Source organism: Oncorhynchus masou, chromosome 25, assembly GCF_036934945.1.
Source record: "Oncorhynchus masou masou isolate Uvic2021 chromosome 25, UVic_Omas_1.1, whole genome shotgun sequence".
NCBI lineage: Eukaryota > Metazoa > Chordata > Actinopteri > Salmoniformes > Salmonidae > Oncorhynchus > Oncorhynchus masou.
Genome location: NC_088236.1, coordinates 6300424 through 6307558, shown reverse-complemented (window position 1 = coordinate 6307558; position 7135 = coordinate 6300424).

Below are 7135 nucleotides of genomic sequence, written 5' to 3'. Positions count from 1 at the left end.
TATTTTCTGCACTATGCAATGATATGGGCTGTGACCATGTAACGCTTTTACAACATACAGAAGTGCCCTGGTTATCAAGGAGCAAAGTATTGACACGTTTTTTTTTAAATTGAGAGACGAGCTTAAAGTTTTCTTTACTGACCATAATTTTAGTTTGTTTGACCGCTTGCATGATGATGAGTTTCACACACGACTGGCCTGTCTGGGTGATGTTTTTTCTTGCCTGAATGATCTGAATCTAGGTTTACAGGGACTCTCTGCAAATATACGTGCGGACAAAATTAAGGCTATGATTAAGAAGTTGGAGCTCTTTTCTGTCTGCATTAACAAGGACAACACACAGGTCTTTCCGTCATTGTATGTATGATTTGCGTGCAAATGAACTCAAGCTTACAGACAATGTCAAATGTGATATAGCGAGTGAGGTGGGTGCGCAATAACGCAGGTACTTTCCCGAAATGGACAACACAAAAAACTGGATTCGTTATCCCTTTCATGCCCTGCCTCCAGTCCACTTAACGATATCTGAACAAAAGAGCCTCATCGAAATTGCAACAGGCGGATCTGTGAAAATTTAATTTAATCAGAAGCCACCGCCAGATTTCTGGATTGGGCTGCGCTCAGAGTATCCTGCTTTGGCAAATCGCGCTGTTAAGACACAGGTGCCCTTTGCAACCACGTACCTATGTGAGAGCTGATTCTCGGCCCTCACTAGCATGAAAACTTAATACAGGCACGGACTGTGTGTGGAAAATGATTTAAGGCAGACTCTCATCAGACTCTCATCTCAGACTCTCACAACCCAACATTGCAGAGTTATGTGCATCCTTTCAAGCACACCCTTCTCATTAACTATGGCGAGTTATGATGACAAAAAAAATGACATTTGAGAGTGCGCTGACCCTGGTGCTAGAGGGGGTACGCAGCTGGAGGTTGAATGTTTGAAGGGGTACGGGACTATAGAAAGTTTGGGAACCATTGGTGTATAGAATCATTGTACAGCTGTGAAATATATTTTCAATAAACATTTTTTTTTTCAGCTGTTTGAAGCTGGAGTACAAATCCCTTTTAAAAAAACACTCAAAAGCGAAACTGGAGCATAGAATTAGCACACATAACACAGATCTACCGCTTCTTAGACTTGCTCTCATTGAGAGTGACAGATCTATAACTCAAATTTCTATGTGAATTTCACCCAAAAAGTTACATATTGCAGCTTTAAATATTGATGTTACAATATATAATTTGTGCATTTATGTATTTTTTATTTGATATTTTACCCCTTTTTCTCCACAATTTCCTGGTGTCCAATTGGTAGTTACAGTCTTGTCCCATCGCTGCAACTCCCGTATGAACTCGGGAGAGGCGAAGATCAAGGGTGATGCATCCTCTGAAACACAACACATGCCAAGCCGCCCTGCTTCCTGACACACTGCTCGCTTAACCCGGAAGCCAGCCGCACCAATGTGTCAGAAGAAACACCGTACAGCTGGCGCCCGAAGTCACCGTGCATGCACCCGGCCTGCCACAAGGAGTCGCTAGAGCGCGATGGGACAAGCACATCCCAGCTGGCCGAACCGTCTCCTAACCCAGACGACGCCGGGCCAATTTTGCGCCGCCTCATGGTTCTCCCGGTCACGGCCAGCTACTACACAGCCTGGGATCGAACCCGGATCTGTTGTGATGCCTCTAGCACTGCGAACAGTCAAGTTCTTCCACAACACCATTCCAGTCGACGCTTGGCATTGCACATGATGATCTTAGGCTTGAGTGTGGCTGCTCGGTCATAGAAACCCATTTCATGAATCTCCCGACGAATTATTGTGCTGATGTTGCTTCCAGAGGCAGTTTGGAATTCGGTAGTGACAGACGATCTTTACGCGCTTCAGCACTCAGCGGTCCTGTTCTGTGAGCTTGTGTGGCCTACCACTTCATGGCTGAGCCGTTGTTGCTCCTAGACGTTTCCTCTTCACGATAGCAGCACTTACATTTGACAAGGGCAGCTCTAGCAGGGCAGCAATTTGACAAACTGAAAAGTGGGATCCTATGAAGGTGCCACGTTGAAAGTCACTGAGCTCTTCAGCACGGGCCGTTCTACTGCCAATGGTTGTCTATGGAGATTGCATGGCTGTGTGCTCGATTTTATACACCTGTCAGCAATGGGTGTGTCTGAAATAGCCAAATCCACTAATTGGAAGGGGTGTCCACATACTTTTAGTGTAGCATTTAGGAAAAAACACGGTTGTTCGACTCCATCAAACATCAAGTGATAGATTTACATATACATTGAATACATATACATTTAATACATTGAACAACCCCATGCAATGATTAGTTAGTGAAAAAAATATACAAATCTCTTTCATAAGTTCTTTGAACAATAAAAGCAAATTTACCAACATTTCTGAAAATGGATATATAGCGTTTTGTGACGAAACTTTTAAATTTCCCTCCCCGTCTCCTCTCTCGTCCCCCACAGTCTCGGAGTCAGCCCCATCTAGGCCTGAGGCACGCCTCCGAGCAGTGGGTAGGTAACATTCCTGACTTTACACTAAACGTTTATTTGTTGTTGTGTGGACTCTTCCTCTGCAGTTTCTCTGCTGCTAGTCTCTGTGTTGCAGGACGGTCGCCTTCCGTACACTCTACATGTCCAAGAGTAGAACACACAGACACACAGACATGCACGGAAAGCAGTCCGGAGGAATTACAACATCAAGGCGTAGAAATGGGCGTAACAAAAAATGTAACAGGCCTAGACACCTGATCCCCTGCCTCTGTCCTGTCAGACAATGCTATAGGTAGTAGATCAGAGAGAAGTAGCTCCTTCAAAGACTCTATGGTGTCCCAATGTCCCATTAAAGACACTGAGAGAAGAGATTATGGTAACCCAATGTCCCATTAAAGACACTGAGAGGAGAGACTATGGTAACCCAATGTCCCATTAAAGACACTGAGAGGAGAGACTATGGTAACCCAATGTCCCATTAAAGACACTGAGAGGAGAGACTATGGTAACCCAATGTCCCATTAAAGACAATGAGAGGAGAGACTATGGTAACCCAATGTCCCATTAAAGACACTGACAGTAGAGACTATGGTAACCCAATGTCCCGTTAAAGACACTGAGAGGAGAGACTATGGTAACCCAATGTCCCATTAAAGACACTGAGAGAAGAGATTATGGTAACCCAATGTCCCATTAAAGACACTTTGAGGAGAGACTATGGTAACCCAATGTCCCATTAATGACACTGAGAGGAGAGACTATGGTAACCCAATGTCCCATTAAAGACACTGAGAGGAGAGACTATGGTAACCCAATGTCCCATTAAAGACACTGAGAGGAGAGACTATGACAACCCAATGCCCCATGAAAGACACTGAGAGGAGAGACTATGGTAACCCAATGTCCCATGAAAGACACTGAGAGGAGAGACTATGGTGTCCCAATGTCCCATTAAAGACACTGACAGTAGAGACTATGACAACCCAATGCCCCATGAAAGACAATGAGAGGAGAGACTATGGCAACCCAATGTCCCATGAAAGACACTGAGAGGAGAGACTATGGTAACCCAATGTCCCATTAAAGACACCGACAGTAGAGACTACGGTAACCCAATGTCCCATTAAAGACACTGACAGTAGAGACTACGGTAACCCAATGTCCCATTAAAGACACCAACAGTAGAGACTACAGTAAACCAATGTCCCATTAAAGACACTGACAATAGAGACTATGGTAACCCAATGTCCCATTAAAGACACTGACAGTAGAGACTACAGTAACCCAATGTCCCATTAAAGACACTGACAGTAGAGACTACAGTAACCCAATGTCCCATTAAAGACACCGACAGTAGAGACTACAGTAACCCAATGTCCCATTAAAGACACTGACAGTAGAGACTACAGTAACCCAATGTCCCGTTAAAGACACTGACAGTAGAGACGATGGTAACCCAATGTCCCATTAAAGACACCGACAGTAGAGACTATGGTAACCCAATGTCCCATTAAAGACACTGACAGTAGAGACTATGGTAACCCAATGTCCCATTAAAGACACCGACAGTAGAGACTACAGTAACCCAAAGTCCCATTAAAGACACTGACAGTAGAGACTACAGTAACCCAATGTCCCATTAAAGACACTGACAGTAGAGACTACAGTAACCCAATGTCCCATTAAAGACACCGACAGTAGAGACTATGGTAACCCAATGTCCCATTAAAGACACTGACAGTAGAGACTATGGTAACCCAATGTCCCATTACAGACACTGACAGTAGAGACTACGGTAACCCAATGTCCCATGAAAGACACTGAGAGGAGAGACTATGGCAACCCAATGTCCCATGAAAGACACTGAGAGGAGAGACTATGGTAACCCAATGTCCCATTAAAGACACCGACAGTAGAGACTACGGTAACCCAATGTCCCATTAAAGACACTGACAGTAGAGATTACGTTAACCCAATGTCCCATTAAAGACACTGACAATAGAGACTATGGTAACCCAATGTCCCATTAAAGACACTGACAGTAGAGACTACAGTAACCCAATGTCCCATTAAAGACACTGACAGTAGAGACTACAGTAACCCAATGTCCCATTAAAGACACCGACAGTAGAGACTACAGTAACCCAATGTCCCATTAAAGACACTGACAGTAGAGACTACAGTAACCCAATGTCCCGTTAAAGACACTGACAGTAGAGACTATGGTAACCCAATGTCCCATTAAAGACACCGACAGTAGAGACTATGGTAACCCAATGTCCCATTAAAGACACTGACAGTAGAGACTATGGTAACCCAATGTCCCATTAAAGACACCGACAGTAGAGACTACAGTAACCCAAAGTCCCATTAAAGACACTGACAGTAGAGACTACAGTAACCCAATGTCCCATTAAAGACACTGACAGTAGAGACTACAGTAACCCAATGTCCCATTAAAGACACTGACAGTAGAGACTACAGTAACCCAATGTCCCATTAAAGACACTTCGAGGAGAGACTACAGTAACCCAATGTCCCATTACAGACACTGACAGTAGAGACTACGGTAACACAATGTCCCATTAAAGACACTGACAGTAGAGACTATGGTAACCCAATGTCCCATTAAAGACACTGACAGTAGAGACTACGGTAACCCGTCCCATTAAAGACACCGACAGTAGAGACTACAGTAACCCAATGTCCCATTACAGAAACTGAGAGGAGAGACTACAGTAACCCAATGTCTCATTAAAGACACCGACAGTAGAGACTACAGTAACCCAATGTCCCATTAAAGACACTGACAGTAGAGACTATGGTAACCCAATGTCCCATTAAAGACACCGACAGTAGAGACATTGGTAACCCAATGTCCCATTAAAGACACTGACAGTAGAGACTATGGTAACCCAATGTCCCATTAAAGACACTGACAGTAGAGACTATGGTAACCCAATATCCCATTAAAGACACTGACAGTAGAGACTATAGTAACCCAATGTCCCATTAAAGACACTGACAGTAGAGACTATGGTAACCCAATGTCCCATTAAAGACACCGACAGTAGAGACATTGGTAACCCAATGTCCCATTAAAGACACTGACAGTAGAGACTATGGTAACCCAATGTCCCATTAAAGACACTGACAGTAGAGACTATGGTAACCCAATGTCCCATTAAAGACACCGACAGTAGAGACTATGGTAACCCAATGTCCCATTAAAGACACTGACAGTAGAGACTATGGTAACCCAATGTCCCATTAAAGACACCGACAGTAGAGACATTGGTAACCCAATGTCCCATTAAAGACACTGACAGTAGAGACTATGGTAACCCAATGTCCCATTAAAGACACTGACAGTAGAGACTATGGTAACCCAATGTCCCATTAAAGACACCGACAGTAGAGACTATGGTAACCCAATGTCCCATTAAAGACACCGACAGTAGAGACTATGGTAACCCAATGTCCCATTAAAGACACTGACAGTAGAGACATTGGTAACCCAATGTCCCATTAAAGACACTGACAGTAGAGACTATGGTAACCCAATGTCCCATTAAAGACACTGACAGTAGAGACTATGGTAACCCAATGTCCCATTAAAGACACTGACAGTAGAGACTATGGTAACCCAATGTCCCATTAAAGACACCGACAGTAGAGACTATGGTAACCCAATGTCCCATTAAAGACACTGACAGTAGAGACTACAGTAACCCAATGTCCCATTAAAGACACTTCGAGGAGAGACTACAGTAACCCAATGTCCCATTACAGACACTGACAGTAGAGACTACGGTAACACAATGTCCCATTAAAGACACTGACAGTAGAGACTATGGTAACCCAATGTCCCATTAAAGACACTGACAGTAGAGACTACGGTAACCCGTCCCATTAAAGACACCGACAGTAGAGACTACAGTAACCCAATGTCCCATTACAGAAACTGAGAGGAGAGACTACAGTAACCCAATGTCTCATTAAAGACACCGACAGTAGAGACTACAGTAACCCAATGTCCCATTAAAGACACTGACAGTAGAGACTATGGTAACCCAATGTCCCATTAAAGACACCGACAGTAGAGACTATGGTAACCCAATATCCCATTAAAGACACTGACAGTAGAGACTATAGTAACCCAATGTCCCATTAAAGACACTGACAGTAGAGACTATGGTAACCCAATGTCCCATTAAAGACACCGACAGTAGAGACATTGGTAACCCAATGTCCCATTAAAGACACTGACAGTAGAGACTATGGTAACCCAATGTCCCATTAAAGACACTGACAGTAGAGACTATGGTAACCCAATGTCCCATTAAAGACACCGACAGTAGAGACTATGGTGACCCAATGTCCCATTAAAGACACTGACAGTAGAGACTATGGTAACCCAATGTCCCATTAAAGACACCGACAGTAGAGACATTGGTAACCCAATGTCCCATTAAAGACACTGACAGTAGAGACTATGGTAACCCAATGTCCCATTAAAGACACTGACAGTAGAGACTATGGTAACCCAATGTCCCATTAAAGACACCGACAGTAGAGACTATGGTAACCCAATGTCCCATTAAAGACACCGACAGTAGAGACTATGGT